The sequence below is a fragment of the Phoca vitulina genome, unplaced genomic scaffold (genome assembly GCF_004348235.1).
Source record: "Phoca vitulina isolate PV1807 unplaced genomic scaffold, GSC_HSeal_1.0 scaffold17, whole genome shotgun sequence".
NCBI lineage: Eukaryota > Metazoa > Chordata > Mammalia > Carnivora > Phocidae > Phoca > Phoca vitulina.
The window spans coordinates 15044967-15071406 of NW_022589720.1; the positions used below are offsets into that span (position 1 = coordinate 15044967).

The 26440-nt window shown below is 38.6% G+C and overlaps 1 pseudogene; it reads left to right on the forward strand.

The window, feature by feature from the left end:
• The first annotated feature begins 1179 nt into the window (after window positions 1-1179).
• LOC116639054 lies at window positions 1180-18810 on the forward strand (annotated as a pseudogene).
• Window positions 18811-26440: the final 7630 nt, after the last annotated feature.

Below are 26440 nucleotides of genomic sequence, written 5' to 3' on the forward strand. Positions count from 1 at the left end.
ATCCCTCAAAGAATACAGTCCTTCATTACCCTGATTTAAATGTGCATATTTTGAATACTCTTGAGTTGTTCAAGGGACACTTGGAATTTAAGAGTCTTGGGATTGTCATCCATATGCCTATTCCAGGTTTGAGTCTTATTTCTTTTCCAAGGTAGCCTGACTTTGACATAAGAGATCTGCCAAAACTTTACGTGTCAAGTACACTTATATTCTGAAGCTGGGCCTGATTTTCAGCACAGACTTCTCCATGACTATAGAAGATGAGTATCTGCTAAAAGTTACCTTAAAGAATATTATGGCTTTCATAAAAAAGAATGAAATCTTGCCATTTGCAATGACATGGATGGAGCTAGAAGATATTATGCTGGTGAAGTGAGTCAGTCAGAGAAAGAAAAATACCATAAGATTTCACTCATATGTGGAATTTAAGAAACAAAACAGATGAACATAGGAAAAGAAAAAAAAAAAAAAAAAGAGAGGCAAACCTAGAAACAGACTCTTAACTCAAGAGAACAAACTGCTGGTCACCAGAGGGGAGGTGGGTGGGGGATGGGTGAAATAGGTGATGGGGATTAAGGAGGGCACTTGCTGGGATGAGCACCGGGTGTTGTATGGAAGTGTCGAATCACTAAATTGTACACCTGAAACTAATATTACACTGTATGTTAACTAACTGGAATTTAAATAAAAACTTAAAACAATTCTTATGGCTTTCTCATTTAGTTGAATTTTGCTGCTTCTAGCCTAACGTTTTTCATTTCTGAGGCTTTCAGTAAGTTAACTGAAGCCAGCCTGCCATCTTTATATTTATTTCTCCCATACTGGCCAAGTGCACAGTAAATGGGCATCACAATGGTTCACTTTCCTCCTTATACCACCCTGTGTAAGCACAGGGAAAAGCCACCCTAGTTGTGATGGCATCGAATGCCGGCTGTATCACCACACACCTCCTTCACAGACAACCTCATTGTTCTTTTGCTTGTTACTAATTCAGGTACAAACTCTTATCCTGAGGATCTGCTTTCTAGGACCATTTCTGATACTGTCTTTGCATAGGTTACCTACTAAGTAGAACTTAAACTGAATGACGTGTTTGCTATTACTTTACTTGGATGTATAATTTCATGGTGTAAGGGTCAAGGATATAATTTGAGCTGTTCACAGCGTTACACAGTCCCAATGAAACTGCATAAAATCATCTCAAGGCTTTCATTTGGAGAACAGAAAGGAGCAGGATTTGTCTGTCCTCTGGTTCTCATTTCCTATTCATCCAAGTTTCATCCTGCATGGCATGAAGACCTCACAATCTCAGAGTGTGCATGCGTGGACACCAAGCAAGTTCTCACAGTGATGCCAAAAGATATTCTGGAACAAGAAGTTTGTGACACTGAAGCACAGTGTGGCGTGCCAGGTGGTGACTGGGGCAGTAGGTCACAGTCATGCAGAGCTATTTACTGTGGTCACATCTGCAACAAGAGATGACTGAGGAAGAAAGGACCGGAAATGGTGCAGGAGGGGTCTCCTACAGGTGGTGTGTAAGTCAAAGAGTTCTATATTGCAGAACCAAGAATTGAATTTGGGCTACCCCATGCTGACTATGATCGATGTGCACCACTTTGTAAAATTTGTAAAGCTCATCCTAAGGCAGTCTCTATTTGGGATGGGGTGGAGTGGTCCACTTATATAAATGCATGATTAAAGATCTCTCTGAGGGGTATATTACGAGTACTTGTGAAGAAAAGTGAAGAATGATGGCTGCATTGAAGAGTTCATTAAAAAAGTATAGCGTCCACAAACACATGAACGAGATCTCTGGAAGAAAGATGGGAAGTAACAGAACAAAAGAAGGGCCTTAGCAGGAAGCTTGGATGATGGCAGTAAGGTTTAATGAGTAGGGTATATTCTCCAGCAATATTATGTTAATAGATAGAGGAGTCCAGCCAAACTACTAATTTGAATTTTCATTTTGTGAGTGAGTAATGTTAGACAAGAGTTAAGCCTCTCAATATTCAGAGGACTAAAGGACAGAATCAGATCTTACAACTGGTGGGAGAGGACGTACTTAAATTTAATCAGTGTAAAGTTATGGACAAAAGAGAAATGCCTAGAGAAGGAGCAAATTTTTAGCAGCTGCAACATCCTTGATGAATTTGCTCATAAAATAAAATAATCCATCCTGCTTTAGAGGCAAAACATTATATGATTAACAGTTAGAAGTAATCTGTTCTCTTGAAAATCCTGTAAACCACGATTTATATCTTACCATTAAAATTTCAAAAATTGTTTATTATTGAGAAGTCCTCACCAGACCTAATTTGGTCTTTTAGCATATAACTGTTCTATGTAGGTCAAGCAAAGAAAAGAACGTCTTTCCCTCTTTCATAACAATGAGGCAAATCTGCCTCAGCCTTATTTATAATGAGGATAGAGTGGGGATATTTATCATTCACTTCAGACCCAGTATCAGTTGGAATTGGAATATTTTTCAATGTAAGCTTATCCTAAATAAATGTAAATTCCTGTGGGGTATCAGAATAATATTTTTATTCTTTTATTCTCATTAAATAGCAATTCACATTGCTGTGAAACCTGTCTAAGGATAGGCTTTCATGGCCCATTGCCATGATGTTGTTCAGTCAGGTGACTTAACCTGTCAACCTTCTAGCTACTAACCCACATATATTTCGGCTAGAATCTAAAATATAGACTGCCACCATTCATACAGCCATGTGACATATTAACACAAAGAACAAAAGTACATTAACATTAGAAGAAGACACATTCCATAGAGAGAAAGCATCGGCCGGTGTTGGCCGAGTCCCATGGGAAACAGTGAGGGGAGGTGAGTGCAGGTGAGAAGCATAGGTAACAGGAGTTGGAAAAGCAACCAGGGCAACCTGGATTCTCTCCCCTGAGTGTTATTATCACATATTAAAATAATTTTTTTCAAACAAATGCATTCCATTTGACAATTATTATGTGATTTAAATAAGTTTAAGTTCTGTTTCTTCTCTTTCCTTCAAAGCGTTCACTGTTAGATTTCATCATTATCCACTAATATACAACTCACACTTTCTCACATTGTACATTTGAAGCCTCTCAACTACTCTTTTTCAGTCTAAATTTCTCTCTCAGGAGTGGTAGCACAGCCAGAGAACACAGCCCACCTTTTTGCCCTTGGGGGCATGGTTGTATATGTTGGTGCCCTGCAACATCCTTACCCGCAGAGGACTGAGAACTTGCTTACGTCATCCACATCCATGAGTGGCTTCCCTGACATCCACACCCTCGTGTCACTCCCTCATTTGAGTGACCTTTCACACAATCCAGGCACATTCGGGGGAAGATGAGCCCCTGTCGAGGACTGTCATCCACCCCATGTTGTGGTTTTCAAGGAGCAAAGATTCCATTTCCCATTTGATGCAAATCCAAGAAGATTCCAGCTAAAAGCATTAAAGTTGGAGATGCCTGCAATTAGGACACGGTGGTCTTTTCTGTGTAGAAGGCTGGGACTTGGAGGAAGAAAAGACAGTTGTGAAAAAGAGAAGGTAAAGGACAGCAGTGACAACGTTGGAGCCCCTGTGATCATTGGCACTATGAGACAGAGCCCAGCAAGCTTCCTGTTTTTAATGGTGATGTGATTCCTTGCTCATTGCAATGGTGTTGTTTCATAAGGGATTTTGAGTTAGGGGCGCCTGGGTGGCTCAGTTGGTTAAACCTCTGCCTTCAGCTCAGGTCATGATTCCGGGGTCCTGGGATCAAACTGCATGAGCTCCCTGCCCAGCAGGAAGCCTGCTTCTCCCTTTCCCTTTTCCCCTCTCCCTCTACTCCCATTCTTGCTCTCTGCTCTCTCTCTCTCTCAAATAAATAATCTTTTAAAAAAGGGAATCTTGAGTTAAATACATTTCTTAGGCTTTATATTCCATATATTAGCATAATAAGCATATATTAACATGATAAGCTGTATCAGATATTTGAAAAAGGATCTCTAAATTAAATTTAGCTTCCTCCCATTAGTTATAGAGGAATTATATTGATTAAAATTTTTTATGAATCGCCAGGATGATAAGTTGTTGTTGTTGTAATATTTTGAATCCATTCCAGCTAACATTTATTTTAGCCAGTATAATCAAGTCCTAAATAATTGGCTTGAATACATCTAGTGTTCATTCAAAATCTCAAATACCTGGAAAATAGTGTGCTGCAAGGAAAAAGTTAGTAGTAAAACAATGAATTTATCAAATTGTTACAACTATCACCCTGTTTTCATTAATTGAAAGAATGATCCATATCTTAATTTTAAGTAATATTTTATCTGTTTATGAGAAAAGTATCATACATTCCTTCACTCTCATACATTCCTTAACTCCTCTTGAGATATATTTTATTTCAAACTGTGTGCATCAATTTTTATGTTAATAATTATAACCTGTACTCCTTCTTATAACATATTAAATTAACGTTCCAAAGTGTAACAGGTACACTATTAAATAAAACTATATGTGTTAGAGGAGGTCATTGAGAGGACATGACCACTAGTTGACTTGCTAGCTGGACCTGGGCAATCAGAGGCTCCTCACCAACCCCGCTCCCCCTTAGAATTTGGGTTCTGCTTGCCTTCCCTGCTCCCAGAAGCTGCCCCAAGGACATAGCCTTGAGATAGTGAAGTAGTGTTGAGCCTATCTGGATGGTATTTGTGACTGAACCCAGCTAAGGCCTGTATACAAACTTTTTAAAGATTCTGGTGGGTGGGTGGGTGGGTATGCAGCGATCTACTCATATATTTTTTTTCTAAGATTTATTTATTTATTTGACAGAAATAGCAAGAGCAGGAACACAAGCAGGGGGGGTAGGAGAGGGAGAAGCTGGCTTCCCGCTGAGCAGGGAGCCCGATGTGGGGCTCGATCCCAGGACCCTGGGATCATGACCTGAGCTGAAGGCAGACGCTTAACGACTGAGCCACCCAGGTGCCCCGTGATCTATTCATCTTGCAGCTGCCCAAGTCAAGCCTCATATGTAAGTTTCCTTGCTTATTCAACCTGCCACCTACCAATCTGGAGTGGTCTTTCTCTTTAGCTATCGCTTACCCTCTCCAGAGTCAGTTTCAGATTATACCTGGGAAATTTCTTTTTGTGAATCAACATTTGGCAAACTGGCCAGGAGACCAAATAAATGGGCCTTGGGAATGAGGCATCTGTTGGGGAGACCCTGAGTTGGCCATTGGGAGGTGTGGTCTTTATGTCAGATATGTGGACCACAGCGTGAGTATGGGGATGCCTGACAACACCAGCCAGTTTGATCCACTTGTTGGAGGAAACTACACATAGCACCCTGCAGCAAAGAAGAGAAATACATGGCTGCCACAATGGGCTGACCTCTACAATGGGTAGATCGGCAGCCACCTATGCCCAACTAGAGGCTGACCCTTGAGTTAGCAAATTGGAAGAAAAGCTGAAGTTAGAGAAGGACGTGCAGGTACCCAACTACTCTGTTAGCTTCAGAGCTGGCAGACAAGTTGGGTGGGAACGATGACAAGTCAGAGACCTTAGTGTACAGTTTTGCAAAGCTAGGAGGGCACATATGCCAGGGAGTGAGGTCATAGAACCTGTGATTAAGCCTGACTGGGACGCTAAGAAGTGGAATCTCCGGGAAAGTGATGAGAGCGAAGAGGAGGATGTTGTGGTAATTAATAGTGAGAGGGATAGAGCGTCCTGTGCCCTCCTACCCCAGATCTATAAGGAAAACAAAAGCACAGCAATAGCAACCCCAGCCAGTGGGACAGACCTCAGTTTAGGAAACATTCACGATGAGAGAATATACTCCCACTGATTATTGATATAGCTGCTAATTGCCAGAGAAAAGGCCAGGGCAAGTATCCAGGCTCAGTTAGGGCAGTTGTGGGATACTGGAGGTGATGGTATTTCTCTGACCGAATAAGAGGCAGAGAAAGTGAGAAAGATCTCTACACACCCTGCCCTCCGGCAGCACCTGCATGGTGCTTGGGGGATTCAAGATACTTGCTCCCTTATGGAATGGATTGTTCTAGCCTGCTATGAGGCATGGCCCAATGAGGGGGATCTCCCTGAGCATATGGGATCTCCCTGGAAATATATAAAGGAGGCACAACACATTTTTAGGGAGTTGAGAATGAAGCAGGATGTTTACACCTCTGAAGCCCTGATTGGGCCATAATCACAGCAAGAATGAGAGCCAAGATTAGCCTATTAACTCCCAAGAGGCAGTATGGGATGCTGGTATCCACGCTGAGCCCAGTTGTGGGACAGATATTTACAATGTTGAGTGATCCATTGTTGATCTAGGTTATCCCAATCACTTGTAAAGGGTCTGGCAAAAATAACCCAGAAAAAACTGTGGTTTGACCTCATTGCTACAGTGACCCTACATGAAGAGATGACCAACAAGCCAACACTGTGTCGGTTGGCCTGTGAAAAGCCTTAAAACCTGAAAAACAGTTCAGACCTTCCTCACCTGTCCCTATCGTCCCTGATGCCCCACCTGCTCCCACAGAGGTCTCAGGGATATAGTCCCATTCAGGGTAGGTGCCTCCCACACCCTGCATATAGGATGCAGTTCAAGATTGTCTCCAGGTGAGGGCACAAAGGTGATAGCTCTGGTGGATCCTGGAGCTGAATGTAGTCTAATACATGGTGACTTTCAGAAGCTTTCTGGCCCCCTCAGTGACATTGGTGCTTACAGAGGATACACAGTTATAGTCAGGAAGGTCTTTTTGACACCAAAAATTGGGCATCCCCCCAGTAATGTGTTTTTATCTCTGCAAGACCAGAGAACATATTGGACATTGATATCCCGCAAGGTCAAATTCTGCAAACCTCTATTGGTGAATTCTGCCTCTGGGTTAGAGTCGTTAAACCAGTGCTGAGGGGAAGCACCAACTGAAAACCAATAATCCTGTGTAGAGTGGTTACTGACAAATAATATAAACTGCCTAGAGGACATAAGGGAAACCATCCAAGAACTGCAACAGCTTGGTCTGGATAATAAAAAAAACAGATGGCTCATGGTGGCTGACAGTGGACTACCAAGAACTAATAAGGTAGTGCCCTCTCCCCATCTGTATGACTGTGCCGGACATTGCCACCATCTTAGGTGCCTTGACCATGGTCCTAGGAGTGTATCATGCTGTGTTGGACTTAACAAATGCCGTTTTCATTATGCACTGACTCACAAGATCAATTTGTCTTCACATGAAGGGATAACAATGGACCTTTTCAGTGTTCCCCCGAGGTTACCTGCATAATTCTACCATACATCATATGATGGTAGCCTGTGACCTATCCAGTTCTCTGTCCCCACATCAGTAAAATGGGCCCATTATATTGATCATATCATATTTAACATGTGAAGATTGCCTCTGCTGCAGGTATGAGGTGGAGCTTGCAGGCTTTGCTGGAGCATTTGAGAGGGAGAGGATGGGCAGTGAACCCACAGAAAATTCAAGGCCCAGACACCACCATGAAGTTTTGGGGAGTTATGTGGTTGGGCAAGACCCTGTTGTCCCAGAAGCTGTGATTGGCAAAGCGCAAGTGACCCTGGGACTTTGGTCTCAGCTCTGGAAGGGGGCGGAAACCCTACACCCCCGTAGAGCAACAGTTTCTAGTAGTGTGCATGGTACTCCTTTATGTAGAGCTTCTTACATAGCGACAAGTGCCACAGCCAATGCGCTGAGCTCAGAGCAGTGTTCCTGGTGACTACTTATGAGCCCTGGCTGTTAACCCTATATGCTGAGAGTTAAGCAGCTCTAAGAGGATTAGCCCTCAGGCTTGGGCAATAGAAAGCCAAGGGGTGGATGATCATAAATAAGCCCTTATGGGGGCAAGATGTGTGCAAAGACATTTGGGTCCATCTACAAGAGACTAAGGCAGTGCTCACATTTTCATGTCCCAGCTCATAAGGCACTGGACATCCCCTGGTTATTAGGGTGCTGATGCCTTAGCTCAAGTATGAGTCTATCTACTGACCCTGAAGTAGATATTGCAGATTGGATGCATAGAAAGAGTGACCATCACAGTGCACATGTAAGATGGCATATTGCCAACAATGCTGGATTGTCCTTGAAGTACAGTATTTTGGTTAATGCAGTAAGCGTGTCTAGTGTATTCTGAACAACACCCAAGGCAACTGCCAAAAGAATCTGGGGCTATCCATTGGAGTTCCCAGCTGATGTGGGATTGGCAAATTAATTATATTGGCCTCTTCCCTCTGAGTGAGGTTTCTAAATATGCCTTGGTTGTGGACACTAACATCTAACCTAACCCAAGTTTTCCCCTGCCTTCGTGCTAACTAGTCTGCTACCATTAGGGGACTAGAGAAACTGAACACTGTGTGTGGATACCCTCATCGAATACACAGTGATCAGGAATTACATTTTAAAGGTCATAATGTGTAAGACTAGGCAAAATAGCATGCCATGGAATGCAGGTTCCATTTCCCCTATAACCCACAAGTAGCAGGGTTGGTTGAAAGGAGAAATGGAATATTAAAGCAGTAAATTAAATTGTTAACAGGTAAAACCACCTTGGCTGGGCAGACAAAAGTACTGTCCCAGGCTTTAATGCATTTGAATGATCGACCAGCAGGGCCCGCTTGCCCCATATACTAGACCGGGGACCCTTGCCGAGGCACACAACACCATAAAGGTGTGGAAGACACAGAGGACAGCCATTGCCTCAGTTCAACATGGATCAACATGCTATGCTGCTGAGAACACCCAAGTGTCATCACCCTTGGAAAAGGAATTATCGACTGGCATTGCAATGGGTTGTCCTGCCAAGATGGGTGAGTTACTTCTGACTCCTGGATGAGGGGAAACTACTCAGTATCCACTCACATCTTGTTGTCCTGCTATAGCCAGACCTGTTGAAACAAGCGATGCTTGGAATGAAACATGCACCATCAAAAGAAAGGAGAATGTTGGGGTCCTGGTCTGGCATATCCTGCCCCCAGTCCATCTCTTCATGCCTGACATCTCTTCATTCCCCCCCCACCCTCACCCCGGCCAACAATGTTGGTATGCACATATGGGTCAGTTCCTAAAGCTGCAGCCACATCACCATCTAAAGATCAGGCCACAAGTGTAATTCTTGTAGAAGAGGAAGACCTCCCCATGCAAGTTTCTATCAAATATGTCGTTTTGGCTTTAGACTTCTGCTGCTCCTGTGATGTTCTATCACCTGACGGAAATACCTTCCTACAGTGGGCCCAACTCACATGCCCAAGAAAATGATCTATCGAACTTTTGGATATGGGGGCAAATGTTGCCTCTCTCTAGCTCCTCAGAATTGCCATGGTGGGTATCTCCTCTCTAAGGAAAGGACCAGAAGGCCCTTAAATAGTATGTTAAAGAAGAATAAGTTAGGGCTAGTACTCTTAGTTCATGTGGTGTTACCAATACTGATCCAGAAAGCTCGCCATTAGCACATAGTATTAATAACACTGGACATGAGTGTTCTTTCTCTGCCAGACAAACTATAAAGGCAGTCTATCAAATTGCTGACTAAAAAGGTCCTGGAAATAATGCCATTGGAACCTTGGGTGGCTATGCTCAGGTTTGGGAATGGCTTACTCCATGTCATGGATATTTGAGCACCTTGGGAACTCCTATTTTGGGAACAGAAAAATCCCTCTGAACAGAATCAACCCAATTGTACTGGAAACATGGGATGGATATCCCTGAAACTGTGTAGTCATTCTGTCACGTTAAGGGAAACTGACTCATTTGGCACTGCCTGGTTGCACTTTCCAGATACTTATTTGGTAGCTCTAAATGGAATCCAATGCTTGTGCAGCACAAAATGTGGTTTGCACCTGAGTGGTTGGACCATCACACCCTCGGTTCTTCCTGGACACAGAGGTGGAATCTGCTCCACAATAACAATGGCTGTCAAGCTTTCTCTTTAAAGCCAGGTAGGCACATTGTGTCTTTCACTGGTATGATCATTTGGCCACCATCTTTGTTCCCTCCATTGGCATAGAGGATGTTATAGCACATACAAAACCCTTACCAAATTTACTCATCAAGCTTTGAGTAATAGCCAACAAAGGCTGTCCTTATTGAACACTGAAATGCCTCCAATGAGAAAAGCTGTCCTCCAAAACAGGATGGGCTCACAATGTGACACCTGTGCCATCACCCTAACCTAATATTGTCTATTCTTACTTGATGAGTCTGCTAATTTATTATCTTTATTAAATCACATAAGGATACATATGAAAGCCATGAGTGATCCTACCCCCAGCCTAGGGAATTTAATAAATCAGTGGTTCAGATCCTGGATCTTGGTTAAAAAAGTTGTCACTAATTTTGGAAGTCATTGTCTTAATCCAAGTTTTCTCTTGCATGTGCCTCCAATGTAGCCAGATAGCCACCTCTATGCTAATGAATCCCTTTGCTGACTGCTCAAGACACATTTTGGAAAAGGGGGCATGTGGGATTATAAGAGCCAGTCATGAGGGGTAGAGTGTTGAAGGAGATTTTGAAGAGGAAGTGACAGCTAGTTGACCCTTGAGCTGGCTGTGGGCAATTGGAGGCTCCTCACCCTGACCCTATCCTTGGAATGTGGGTTCTGCTTGCTTTCCTTGCTCCCAGAAAAGTGCTCCAAGGACATAGCCTTGTGATAGTGATGTGGTATTAAGACCATATGGACAGTATATGTGACTGAACCCAGTTAAGACTTCTATATAAACTTTTAAGATTTGGAAGGCAGGTGGGGAGATCTATTTGTCTTACTGCCATCCAAGACAAGCCTTGTATGTAAGTTCCCTTGCTTGTTAAACCTGCAACCTACCAATATGGGGTGGCCTACCTCTTTCTTCCATCTCTCCCTCCCTCTGAATACAGGACCTATTTCCCATTACCTCCTAGGTACTTTCAAACCAACAGTGTGTTTTATGCTATTTTTCTAGATAGAAAAAATAATATGAGAACAAAGACTTCTTATTCTGATATTGGGTTATACAAATAAATTACATCAAAACAAAGAAAAAATTATCCCTTCCCTTTGTAGTAGAATAGCTACTAGGAAGTGTTTGATCAAGCCACCAATCATGTGCTCATCCCTGAATTGATCACAGAGGTGGGTGATGTCGGCCAGGATGTTGGCACCATGACTGAAGGTTTACTAGAAGAATATCCTACCCAATGAAGATAGAAGTTCTCTAACAAATACAGGGTGATTTATACACACATGGATGTGAGAGGGAAGTGTTGGACAGCCGAACGATAATGGTGGTGTTTAGTCAAGTGACCTAAACTTCTTGTGTCAGAGCCAATAATCTATCTACACAGTTCTGCAAGAATGTACTGTCGACCACCACCATGAATGACTGAAATAGTACATTACCTTAATGAATAAATACTACATTACAAATTAGAAGAAGAAACATCTCATGGAGACAGAGCACTGCTGCCTCAGATAAGCACAGGAAGTGCATATTCATGTTGTTTCTGTTCTCTTTAATAATAGGGAAGAACTCAAAAAGAATGTGGAGGCGGAGCCAGATAGGGATGGCAGGAAAGAGCAGTACCCAGAGCATGACTGGAATAGAATTAATTGTTTCAAGGAAGTGAAGATTAAGGACTCCACGACTCTATGAATGTAAATGAGTATACAGGTACATATTTTATGATAGAATAACAGTTCAATTTTAACTGTAGAAAGAATAATTTAAATAGGACAGTAAAAGAGTTACATTTCCTCAGTATTTAAAGTGCTTTCTGAGTCACCAGGCAGCACTGCATTTTGTATTTCCTAGAGGACAGAGCATATACTTGATGAAGGCTCTTTCATTTGTGGGGCCATTGGCAAAGTTAATAATCTGGCTTTGGAAAAAAAGAGTCCAGAGATAGTCGATCAAATAGGATTAGTAGAGAGGGCCACCTACTCAGTAACTCATTTGCCCCACCAACTCTATATATCTAATATGGGAACATAGAGTTGAGGCCAAAATACCTTCTTTCAGTATCAAAAAGCATACTGTATGGAAAGTGGATAATGCACATTAAATAATACATTTCTATGGCTTTTAGTTTTAAGACTGCTTTTCTTTTGTTCTATTTGACCCTATATCTCATGGTCACAACATTGCCATGAGTAGCAAATGGTCCTTTTATATTGCTGTAATCATTGAGGCTATACCATATGCTTTCTAACGGATGAACATGAAAAAAGTAAAACTAATCATTTAAATTAGTTTCAGGGATACTGTTCTTGGCATAGAATAGACTTCATGAATCTTTTGCAGCTATTTCAACTCGTAATGTACCAGCTTCTATAGACTTAACTCTCAACCTATGCTATATTTTCTTGACCTTGAACACTTATTAACATTTTATGATTCTGGAATAGTACTTACTCTATAATAACCATACTCTTTTATGATCTATTATAATAATAGATTATACAATTATTTTATAGGATAATATATTAAAATCCTCTGAATTTTTAAAAGGCTTTTGAGAACATTGTGAATAGGCCTAACAAGGTAAAAGAAACGACCTAGTTACATTTGCTTAAACTTGGGCTTAGCTCAACAAAAGGAATACCTAACTCAGCAAAATCTATCACCAAAATGACCCCTCCTCTGCAGCCCTCCTGGATAGGCTATCCTCCATCTGCAGGCTGATAAGAGGAACTAGTGTCTCTGTTTCCGTAAAGAAATCATTCCCTCTTATCTCTACCCTAATAATTAACACACCAATATAACACAAACATTAAATTTCTTTTGTTTTAAATATTTCATCGCAAAACAAATGTCAGAGCCTCTTAACTACACTTAACTATTGTATATTACATACTGCCGTTAATATTGAATTTCAGTCATCCCTATGAAATAAGCATAAATCTTAGAAGTCAGATAAGAATCTTTTTGGGCTTCGTGGTTTGGTTTCAGGAGAGTGAAATTAAGTAGGTTTGAAGCCATCTCTGGAGAAAACGGAGCAATAAACCTGTTAATCATGTTTGTGGCAAGCAGAATGCAAAACCTCTAAAATTATCGGAAGACTTACATCTAAATGAACATAAAGATGAAATAGATAGAGGTGCATAAAATATTCCAGGGAATTTTTACTATTATGCTCATTAGAGTTCCAGCTTAATGCATGCTTTATTGCCCAGAAATTCATTTCATTTGCATTTTAACTGGGTTTTAGTCAAGTTAATCCTTTTTCTTTCCTTGCTAAGAAACTATTCAGCAACTACAGCAAAATACTGAAAGAAGAGAAAGAAATTGAAACAGCCTACTTGCACCAAAACTTAAATTTGTCAGAGTTTACTGAAAAGAGGTGTTAGACCAAGTTCACTAGATGACATTATTTTAACACCAAAGAATATCTTCTGTATTATGGAGATAGCTCTATTAGATGAGAAAGCAATTATATTCATTTATGCTAAAGATTTAATACCAAGGGAAATTTGGTAAAAATCAACATCTCATTTTTACAGGAGTGAAAGTGATAGAGCAGTCACATATTTAGAAACATGCAATTAATTTCACCACAAACTTCAATATGTAATACCATGCATCATTTAAACAGCCATGTAAATAAAGAACAGTTTAACTTGTATTTTGAAAGTGCAAGCATTCAGTGCCGTAGAATGTTGGCCTAATAGAAAGAGAAGAGTTCTTTTTTTTCATCATGTAAAAAGGTAAATTAATTTCCTAAACTGTAATGATTATAAGGTCCACACAGAAATAAAAGAGTTTGTCCATGTGACAGTATATGGAAAAACAAAATGATGATAACTTTAGTAAAATGGCAAACAGACATCTTGGCAAATCCCAAAGAAAAAGAAAGGAAAGAAAAAGGAAAGCCAATAACATGGGGACAAATAAAGACTTCAGACAAAAGGGAACTTGCTTCATTATTTATTTTGAAATATTTAATCACATAAGATAGAGTATTTTGAGCATAACCATCCCATATCTGTTGAGAACCATCTCAAAGTTTTCTTTTTTTAAAATTTTCTTTTAAGGTTTTGCTATTTCTCAAGGAAAGCTCAAAGTGTGTTTTCTCCATCATTAAAATTTGAGAGATAGAGTGCCTGGCTTGTTCTGACTTTCATACCTTACTTACCTAAGCCATCATTTCAAGTTTGGGATGCCTTTTTGTGATGCTTTTGATAGCAGATCATCTGTGTGGAAGGATTACTGCTGTTAATTACTATATTTGAAAAAAGTTTTTGAGTTGTCAATCATTCCAACTATTCAATAAAGGTAGTTTGGTGGAAAACCCTACATTTCTTTCAGGCCTATCATTGCCTGAAGAAAATGGAACAAAATGATTTTGAATGGTGAACTAACTGATTGTTAAACAGAAAGCCATGTTTTTCACCCTCTTCAACCCTCCTGTGCTAGACATAAAAATAAAGACTCTAAAAGAAAACAAAGCCAATCCCCTTTAAGAGTTAAATGATCTTCATGACCCGAAGGAATTCTAGCACATTCCTGATCATCTGGTAAAACAGAGTCCTTATTCTTAGTCCTAGCTCTATTCCTACTGAGAAGCTGGTGGAAACATCTACTTACTTAAGTGAAATATCACCAACTTAATTTATGGAAAGATAAAATTCCATAGATTAATAATAGAATTTATTTAAAAAATGCATTTATCTTTGCTGAAGTGTTTAGGATACAGGAGTGAGTTCCCGTGTAAAATGTACATAATTATCTTAGTAAAGGAACATTATCAAGCTAATTGTCATAAAACTGATTTAAAGTAGCTTAAAACTACATTACTCTAACTTCAAGTTTATTATATTTTTAAATTCTATCTGATCTATCATCTATTCATCTATTTATAGGATTAACAATTTGTATGAGGTTTGCATTCACCTTTTATCTGCAAATGTTGCTTGGCCCTTTATCCTACTGTCTCACAACTTTCTACAAAATAAAAATATGTTGGCTAATATTATCCTTATATATTTTTTTAATATTGGAAATTGAGATGAATTTATAAGACAAGCATACTTTTTATGAGATAAGAGACAGAGAGAGGCAGAGACAGAGAACAAAGCTACAAAAACTAAGTCAGGAATAATAAAAGAGAATATAGGGGTGCCTGGGTGGCTCAGTCGGTTAAATGTCTGCCTTTGGCTCAGGTCATGATTCCAGGGTACTGGGATGGAGCCCTGGATCGGGCTCCCAACTCAGTGCGGAATCTGCTTCTCCCTCTGCCCCTTCTCCCCCCACCACCACCCCAGCTTGTGCTCTCTCTCCCACTTGCTCTCTCTGTCTCTCTCAAGTAAAGAAATAAAATATTTTTTTTAAAAAAGAGAGGATATAAACAAATTATGCCAACATTTGAAAATGTAGATCTAACAGACACATATCTATTAAAAAAAAAAAAAAAACTTTCAAAAACAGATGAAAAAAGAAATAGAAAACCTGAATGTGATAAGCCTATTACAATTAAATAAATTGTATTAGTAATCAAACATACACATACAGCTTAGATGATCTTATCACGAGGTTTTATCAACCATTTAAGGTGCAAGTAATTCCAAAATTTTATAAATCATTCCAGATAGTTGAAAGAGAGAAATCCTGCTCCTTGTCACTTTATAAAGCTAGCAAAAACTTTTATACCAGAAACTAATAAGACAGTTTGAAATAAAGTAATTACAGTATAATAACACTTACGAACAAATGTGAAACTAAACTCTAAAAATATTGGCAGACTAAATCCAACAATATACTCTAAGTGTAGGACATTTTGGCAGTTTGATTCAATATCCGTAACGGTTGGTTTAACAGCAACTATTTACTACTGTTACAACTGGTACAACTTGTGGATAAAGCTGCACATTTGCGCATTTCAGGTTTTTACTTTTGGAAAAGTTTTTAAAAATATTTGCTCATTAATATTTGTGATAAATATTCTCATTCTTAAAATATTTATATTTAAATTACCCAGTGTAAGGAAATAGCATAGAAACAAAGCATATTTAGTTAAAAAACACATGCTTGTATCTGTATCTATCATCAATGGTTTTGTATAAGAAAATAAATGCATTAAATCCTCAATAATTTTATAGATTTTCATACCATTTAATAATTTTTGCCAAACTTAGTATATGTTTCCGTGAGTGTAATATATGCAATATAAAATGAATCCCCTGAAAAGAAAATCATTCTATAAAATCTGAGGTGTATTCAAGACATTTCTAAGTTTTCTTTATATCCTAAAATTTTTTGTTGAAAAAATCACCTATAATAATTATCAGTGAAAAGTTCATTCAGATAATATTTTCAAAAATGCCATTAATAAATTAATCATTTATAGTAGCATATCAGAAAGAACAAATAAATACACTTCTAAAATTCCAGCAGAAATCTCAGTTTTTCAAGGAAAAGACCTTATTCAAATTTGAGATCAATAGAGATATTTCCAAGATCCATGGCAATGGGTCACCTTTATTGATGCTTACCCTGTGTTAGAAAGAGGTAACTGGGTTTACTAATACTAGTATGTTACCAGTTATAAGCAGATGTGAACAATCACAAACATCTCTAGAGAAGGATGCCCCTATATTACCTATCGCATAAGGAGTTAAAATAAAAAAAGGATCTCATTTTCTTCAGGAAGGTAGATATTGTTAACATTAATCTGCATTCCCATTTCTGCCTCTCAGATCTAGCATTAAAATAAATGCTTCCTCACTTGGTAAAATGCACGGGAGGAGTCAGTGTTAATAAAAAATGGACACAAAGACGTGGGGGGAAACATGCCTTTTCAACAGTGTACTACCATAAACATTAAGTGATTGCATCAATTTGTTTATAATTCAGCTTTTTTTTTTGCAAAGAGATTGATAAATTTATTAACAACTAGTTTTGCCAAATCAGCAACTGACATCACCATTGTTTTACACATAAACTACTTCTAAAACTCTGGACACATGTAGTGTTGTATTTTACAGTCTGAGTCCTCTGAAAACTTTTACATACAAATAGATAAGTTACAGGATAAAGGATTGGAGAAATCAATGGTCACGGAATGAAAATTTAGAACATTAATATCAGACTTGATTTTATTGTTTTTAAACTTAAAGGTGGTATTAGAAAACCCAAAGTAATAAAGAACAGTAAAATATATAAAAAGGTGCTAAATAATGTGCAATACAATTACTCCAAGTCCAAAATTAACTAAGAAAAATTCAGTTATAAAAGAGTATATTTTAATTTAAATTTTTACTAAATTAAAAAAAAATCACTTATAATGTTGATATCTATTGCTCAAAATTTTTCCAAAGTTGACCTAGAAGCAGCTTCTTGACTCTTTCTCAAACCTCTGTCAGGTTGAGCTTATTTGCCTCTACTCCAGCCTTCACCACATCCATCAGGGTGACCTGGAAGTCCTACAAGGTGTCCACCTCTGACCCTAGGCCTTCAGTAGCTGCTTGTGGACGTGCACACCTGGCCCCCACATCAGCTCCTCAGCCTTCTCCCAGGTGGGCAGGAGCGGCAGCTTCGGGGTGGCTTGGGCACCAGCATGAGATGGTTGGGGGATATGGTGAGGCCAGGGGTATGGGGGGCATCACAGCTGTCTCAGTGAACCAGAGCCTTCTCAGCCCCCTTAAGCTGGAGGTGGACCCCAACATCCAGGCTGTGCATACTCAGGAGAAGGAGAAGATCAAGACCCTCAACAAGTTTGTCTCCTTCATCGATAAAGTACGGCATCTGTAGCAGCAGAACAAAATTCTGGAGACCAAGTGCAGCTTCCTGTAGCAGCAGAAAACAGCTCAGAGCAACATGGACAACATGCTCCAGAGCTACATCAACAACCTTTGGCTGCAGCTGGACACACTGGGCCAGGAAAGGCTGAAGCCAGAGATGGAGCTTGGCAACTTCCAAGGGCTGGTGGAGGACTTCAAGAATAAGTAGACGAGGAGATCAAAGAGCATGCATTCATGGAGAATGAATTTGTCCTCATCAAGAAGGATGTGGATGAAGGTAGAGCTGGAATCCTGCCTGGAAGGGCTGACCTATGAGATCAGCTGAAGGCACATATATGAAGAGGAGATCCGTGAGATGCAGTCCCGGATCTCTGACACGTCCATGGTGCTGTCCATAGATATGGACATGGACGGCATCATTGTAGAGGCAAAGGACCAGTAGGAGGACATCACCAACCGCAGCCGGCCTGAGGCCAAGACCATGTACCAGATCAAGTACTAGTAGCTGCAGACATTGGTTAGGAAGCACCGGGATGACCTCTATCGCAGAGAGACAGAGATTTTTTAGATGAACCAGAATATTAGCCAACGCCAGGATGAGACTGAGGACCTCAAAGGCCAGAGGGCTTCCCTGGAGGCAGCCATCGATGATGCTGACTGAGCAGCACAGGTAGCTGGCTGTTAAGGACGCCAATGCCAAGCTGGCCGAGATAGAGGTCGCCTCCTCAGCGAGCCAAGCAGGACCCGGCACGGCAACTGTGCCAGTACCAGGAGCTTCTGAACGTCACCCTGGCCCTGGATATGGAGATCGCCACCTACCACAAGCCACTAGAGGGTGAGGAGACCCGACTGGAGTCTGGGATGCAGAACATGAGTATCCATACTAAAGCCATCAGCTGCACTCAGGTGGACTGAGCTCAGCCTACGGGGGCCTCATGAGCCCTGGCCTCACCTGTAGCCTGAGCTCCTTCTGGCCCAGGTTCGCTCCAGTTCCTTCAGCCGCGTCAGCTACTCCCACGCTGCGGTTGTGAAGAAGATAGACATCCGCAATGGGAGGCTGGTGTCCGAGTCGTCTGATGTCCTCTTCAGGTGAACAGCCTCCGTGGTCTCTCTCAGCCTTCCTGCTTCTGTGGATGCCATAGAGACTCTGAGGGAAGGAGCTGTGCAGGGGAGCGTTGGGAAGAGGAGACCCACCTCAGAGGCTCAATCCCAGTGCTCAACCTACCCTTGTGGGGAGTCTACTGCCCTGGCTACCCCTTCTTGCCGATGCCCACAACTAAAAGCCAATTTAAATGTCCTTTCCCAAATAAAGCTTCAGATGGCTCTGCCAATATCATCTCCCCATTTCTTCCCCCCAAGGTTATTTTCCAAATTGAAACTAGAGCATGGTTCAATGTATCATGATATGCTTTTTGTAGCAAAATTTGGTTATGCATCAATTTAAAAGCAAAATTTCCTTGGATATAGAGATATTTCCTTTTTTTTAATTTTATTTATTTATTTGGCAGAGAGAGAGAGAGAGCATAAGCAGACGGGGTAGCAGGAAGAGGGAGAGGAAGAAGCAGGCTCCCAGCTGAGCAAGGAGCTGGATGTGGGGCTTGATCCTAGGATCCTAGGATCATGACCTGAGCCGAAGGCAGTTGCTTAACCAACTGAGGCACCCAGGCGCCCCAATATAGAGATATTTCTAAATTAATATTTAATGATTTTTGAAAAGTAAAGTTTTTACTCAGTTTTTAAATCCTAAAACACTGTTAAACCTAAAATGCTTGACACCATAATTAAATAGAAATAAAAATTTGTGTGCTTGGATTAATCAAATAAGTTTAGCCCTAATATTATAGTCATGAAAAAACAAGAGAAATAAAAACTAAAAAATTTATATAACAGATTATTTTTTCCCTGAAGAACCTTATTCAATTTAAGTAACCTTGTGGATTCCTGATATGGAACACTATAAAAGGATTCAATTTAAGAAGAATGAAAGTTATATGTTTCTTGATGGTATTAAAAATGTTAAATCTCTTTCTATTTTATGTTCAGAGAGAATGACTGACCAGTGATCAGGAAAGCAGAACTTTGGCTAGGAAATTAATGTAAGTATCTCAGTGCAGTCCATAGTTAATGCTTGGACAGAATTGTAGAATTGCTGAATTTTAGCAGCCTTTGTTTTGGTGGTAGGGGTGAGGTGAGGAAATTATACTGCAGAGTGAAATAACTGTTGCTTCAGACTGGTTTTAAATCTTATCCATCACTGCCTTTTTGTTATATACCTAATTCTGTCCCATCTCTGTGCAATCCATGGGTGGGAAAGTACAGTGAGAAAGCATGTTTTCTGTAGAAATTACACAGAAAATGCTGACATCTGGATAGCATGTATTACACTCATAGGTTATCTTACGATTTCTTATATAAGTAAATTAATTTCTCTAAACGTAGGGACCTAGAAGTTAATATATATTTCAATCAGGGAATAGTTCAGTCCCTGGCAGGACTGACCAAAAAAAAAAAAAAAAAATGTATTATAATACAAAATAAAATCTAAAAACATGATAGCAAAAATAGCAATATCTTAGACAGAATTGATATCATATTATCAACAGGACCTCACTTAGAAAACCATCTCAGGTTTCTGTCTGGGAGTATCATTGATATTTCTAGCTCTCAGCTTTCTGTGCATCTGTGTGGCCCACATTTCTAAGCCCCCTTGTAGTTAGTGGGACACTTGCCCAGTACTTACCAATGGGATGTAAGCAAAAGTAAACTGTGTCAAAAAAAAAGAAAAAAAAAAGTAAACTGTGTCATTTTTAGGATGATTTGTTTAAGAAAATATGTGAGCATTCTAAGTGCTCTCTCAGGCTCCTGTGCTGTCCAAGAGCCCATGTCTTGAGATGGAGAAGCAATATGGTAGAAGCAGCTGAATTCCTGGAAAAAAATTTACAAAATGATACCAAACTCAGACTGTACTCATTACGAGCAAGAAATACACCACTGCTGAATTAGACCACTGATGCTTGCTTTTGCAATATTACCAGGTCTCTCGACTAACAAATTATTTATTTAGGTCTTACAATTTATTTTGCATGCTCCTGGGTCTTCAACTTTTTAAGATTTAATATATCACAACAAGTACTAATTTTGTTACTAAAAGTAGACTGTGCAAAGTACACTGTGCAAAGTGTAAAGGGCAGTGTTTATGATGGAACACCCAGAAACAAATCATGGTCATGACACGACATTGTTTTCAGGTCTGTGGCCATTCCAGTATTTACCATGCTATCATATATTTCACAACCTTGAAGAAAATATCCTTTTCCCTCTTCTATTTATTAGCATAGTTTCTGATGATTAATTATGAAAGTTTTCCATAATAGCAGCAGACTAATATGATGACTGTAGCGATCTGTAATATAAAAATGCTATGGAATGTTCAATACATAAACTCTCTAAAGGATCTGCCTGTTACAGGTTTTGTATCTATCAATCTCCACTCCATGGTATTTGCTCAGTCTTGAAATATTGTCATCTATTACTTGTAGCACATCTGCCTTCATGGGCAAGAGTGTTTTTATTCCTAGTACTCATCACTGTCTCTAAAATACAGGGTCCCTGATTTTTCGTCATTGGTGTAAAAACACACAAATCTGACCTGACAGTAATAAGTAAGCCTCTAGTGATGCTATTTTCTCTCTGAAAAATCAATGTTTGATATAGAATTTAAAAAGTGTCTAAATTGTGGAAACATTTGGTGGTGAGAGCATTTCCAAATTTCTTGTGTAAAAGATACAAAGATTCCACAGAAGCAGAGCTCTCATGTACAAATGTGCATGTTTAACAGAAAAGCTAAGAAGAACTTGGACTAGATCATTGCTATTACAGTTCTACTTTTTGAAGAGAGAGTCTGAGTTTCAGAAAAATATTTCTCATCATCTTTCTGTCCTAAAAAATGGAAAACAAAAACAATGACAAAAAGACGATCAGGATGTTTCCTGTAACTTGATGAACTCCATGGCCCCTTAACTAGAGTTTTGAGATGAAACATCAAGTTTCCCTAAACTTGTGAATGTTCTTTGCCATCCTACATGGAAACACTCTCTCGTTTCAAAACAGAAATTTATACAATTGGAATAAATTCCATTATTTGCTTATTCGCCTCAAGAAAGAGAACAAGTTGGTGACAGTGTCATAATTCTTTGGGCTTATTGTAACCTAGTGGCTTGGGTCGATGGAGATGGGAAAGCTGGGACCAATAGCACTAATCTATTTTGGGGGCAGGTCTTTAAGGACTCAATGAACACAAGACAACAACTCATTTCTAGACAGGACAAACAAGGTATTCTAGGTAGGGAACCTCTTGGGATTAAGCTTTGTATAAACCATCTAATGTCTGGCTGGGAGTATGGGAAACAATCTAGTTTAGAGTGAGTGTTTTGGTAAGGGTGGAACAAGGCACCAAGAAGGGTTGAATTAAGGAGATGCCTTCAATTTCTGCACAAACTAAATGAGTTACAAAATAACAATGTTAGATATACCGATAGATTTTTGAAAACATAAGCAAATCAAGACATACTAAATATATAGGCAAAATGCTTTAAATATTCCTCAGGATTGATTCAAGATCAATCCTAGTGCTGGACAGGTGGGTCTTGAGTTGTAGTGAAAAGATCTTAATATGTGAAAACAATAAATTATCAATCAACCAATCAAGAAATAAAAATCAAGGTTATAGAACTTGGGTGAAATGGAAGTAGTATTTAGGTAAAACAAATTCTAGAATGTGAAATAGCACGGAATTTCTCACTAAAAAAGAAGCTTTATTTTAAATAGCAAAATAGAGTTAAGGTAAATTTTCTCAACTTCTAAACTATGCCAGAAAACTAGTGAGACATACCCATAAAGCTAGGTTTATTCCATGACTTAATTTCATTTGTATTCATTATTTAATTATTATCTATGTTTTTTATATCACACTTCTATTTATGTCATGCCAATATATTCTAAAATATATTTTAAGGTGCCTTGAAAAAGCTTATCATATGAAATAAAATAACATACTGTAAATCTAGATGCAGAAGGTGAGCAAACAAGGGTTAAGACAGTTGGTCTAGCAACCATCTCAGAAATTTTATAATTCATACAGTTGGCCATATTCATAAGATAGAAATAAAATTATATGCCCTATAGCATTATACTTTCTTAAACTAAGACTCAGGAGGAATTTCTCACAAGAGTCTTTGAGTAGACATGAATAATGTAAGAAAAAATGTGCTCAAAAGACCTGATAAAAAATGTATTGATAGATATTAAATATGAAGGGCCTTTATTCCTTAGAGGACTAATATTAATCATAAGAAGTGATAATATTCAAACAGAATCAGAATGACCCAAACAAGCAGAGTGCATCTGATGCTGTCCTGTTCTCCATTTTCTCCTAAGCATATGGCATTTCCCCTTAGGGATAATTAAAGATGACATATTTTCCTATGACTCTTTTTTGAGCCCCACATCATGGGCTTTCTCTGATTGGAATCCCTTACCTTTACTGCCAGTTAATATAGGTAACTGGAAATCTTTAATGCACAATGGCAAATTTGATGCCAAACCTATTTGGTGTTGTCATACATTATAGAATAATAAAGAATTTGGGGGGCCTCATCCAACTTTTGGGGGTCTTGGAGTCTTCTTTATAAAAATATGTATGTATCTAACTTTTCTAAGTTAAAAAAAAAATTATGATCACATGAACACACTGCTAGAGCTTCACTCAGGGCATTGGGAGGGAGGGGTTCATGAAAGTGACCACAAAGCTCAAACTTCATTTGCTATAGGTCTATATCCAAATATATTAAAAGTCCTGTTGACATTATTATCTTTAGAAATATATTCTGCTCCCTTCTTTGTGATGAAGTTGTGGGGAAACCACAGGAAAAGAAAATGGTTGAAAAATTTACTTTAATTTTGATGTCAAAAATTGCGTACATTAGGAAAAAATATTTTAAAAAGAAGTCCAAATAAATGATGGGCTTTAGTGAATAATAATGTATCAATATTTCTTTATTAATGGTAACAGAATTATCATACTAAGATAAGGTATTAATAATAAAGGAAACTGCAAGGGGAGGTAGGAATATATGGGAATTCTCTGTTCTATTGGCTCAATTTTTCAGTAAACCTTCAACTGTTCTAAAAATATATAGTCTATTAATAAAAATATTAAAGTATTGTACTCCGTAATAAAAAGATAAATAATCCAATTTAAAATGTCAGAGTATTTTAATAGATATTTATCCAAAAATGTACAAAAGGCCAGTAAGCACATGAAAAGGTGCCCAACATTACTTAAGGTGGGGCAACTAAAAACCACAGTGATATACTACTTCACATTCACCAGAATGGCTATAAAATTGAGACAATGTTATAGTTACTTTTATGTTTCTACTTGACTGGATCAGGAATGCCCAGCTATCTGGTTAAACTTAATTTCTGATTGTGTTTGTAAAGGTGTTTCTGTATGAGATTAGTATTTGAATCAATAGTCTCAATAAAGCAGATTGCCCTCTCCACTATAAGTAGGCATAATCCAACCCATTGAGGGCCCGAATAGATCAAAAAGCAGAGGAAGTTGGAATTGGTCCCTTTTTTTCCTGACTCACTGTTGAGCTAGGACATTTCTTTTTCCCCTGTTCATGGACTGGGATTTACATCATGAGCTCCCCTTGTTTCCAGATCTTGAAACTCAGACTGGATTATATCACAGCTTATCCTGCGTCTTCAGCTTGCAGAGAGCTGATCGTAGGGTTTTTCAGCTCCTATAATTGTGTGAACAAATTCCTCATAATAAACCACCTTTTATAGCCTCTCAGTTCTGTTAATCTAGAGAACTCTAACACAGACAGTAACAAGTGTTGACATGGATGGAGAGAAATTGGAACCCACATATGTTGCAGGTGGAAGAATAAATTGGTGCAAGCTACTTTGGAAAACTGGCAGTTTAAAAATAGAGTTGCCATGTAATACAGCAATTCTAATCCTAAGCATCTACCCAATAGACAAGACAACATATGTCTGCACAAACATATGTGTATAAATGTTCATAGCAGCATTATTTTTTTTTTTGCCTCCACACTTTTGTTGGAACTTTCTAGCATTATTCTTGTTGAAAATTGGAAAGCCCAAATGTCCATTAACTGATTAATTAATAAATTGTGACATATCTATACATTAGAATATTATTTGGCAATAGAATGAATGCAGAACTGATATATGTTACAGTGAGGATAAACATTATGATAAGTGAAAGAAGTCACAAAAGATGACATTGCATGATTCTCTCTATATATGAAGTATCCAAAATAAGAAAATCTATCAGGAAAGATAGTAGACTAGTTGCTGCCTATGGCTGATGAAGGCTAAGACATGGTTGGGGGGAGAGTGTGTGATGGGGAAGTGTTGCTAAATTATGATCATGCTTGCATCATTCCATAAATTTACTTAAAATCAGTGAACTGTACACGTCAGCAGGTGAACTTTATCACATGTAAACTATATACCGATGAAAACAGCCAAAGAAGTCATTGTAAATATTTCCTTTTGAATCAAAATCTGGCTGAAACTAGTGAATACCATGAAATCAGTAAACACTAACAAACTGTTGCCTTCTCTGTTTCTTCAAGAACTCATGCATCAATAGCTTCTTCAGAAATTGGGTCTGACTTTTCTGATGGCATGTTTCACAGAATTCTCTAGCATATCCATTAGCACTAAATTAAGGGTATCAATGATTCAAGAGAATTTTTGCAAAATTCACCTCAGAGACATGAAGCTTCCCTAGCATTCACCAGAAATTTACTTATTCTCCTCCTTTAGAAAGAGAGAGAGAAAGAAAGAAAAATAACAAAAAAATAATCCCAACAGTGACTGTTATGTATTATGCTCAAGTAAATCATTGTCTCACCCTGTCATCCATTCCCTTTCATGTTATTGCAACAGATGGAATATTAAAAACTTGTGAAGTTCCCTTCAGAACCCTCTATTCAAAAACTTTTGTTTTTGAACAACACTGTCCCTGTGTCTGTGTAATGTGATTGCTGGAAAACAGTTGACCTGCCTTGGAAGGAGGGAATGAATCCCAGACTGAATGTCCTTACTCCTAACTGTATTTGCTCAAAGTGTGAACAGAAAAACATCCACTGCCTCCTACCAGAAAAAAACATGCAGTTATAAGGAAAACATTTGGTTTCACTTTCTACACCAAAGTTGGTATAGATTCCAAGGGTATATAAGAGGACTATTTTAAGAAAAAGCTATACAAGTATTATGAAAGTGACTATATATTTTATATGAGAAAAGAAATCACAACACATTAAAATTTTAAGAGGCTCATACATTCAAAAGCTAGAAAAAATAGCATATTTTTATTAATGAACTGCCTGACATGCCTCTATATTACTTTTTTTATAATATTGTTAACTACACACTGTGATCACCTCCTAATATGAAAATGTTTTATATTTTTTTTTAAAGGAAAGAGAAAAGTCTTTCCTTTGGTACACTTGACATATTTTTTATTGTTAATATTATTGTTTAGAAAAGTAGCTTTGGGTCTCAAATAATTTTTATGTCATGTAATTTTTTAGAGTTGTTAAATTTGGGGAAATCCTTATCAAACATTTTTGACTTATGAACTGTAAGATTTCAGGGTCTTTTAAAATTTCTTCTTCAGT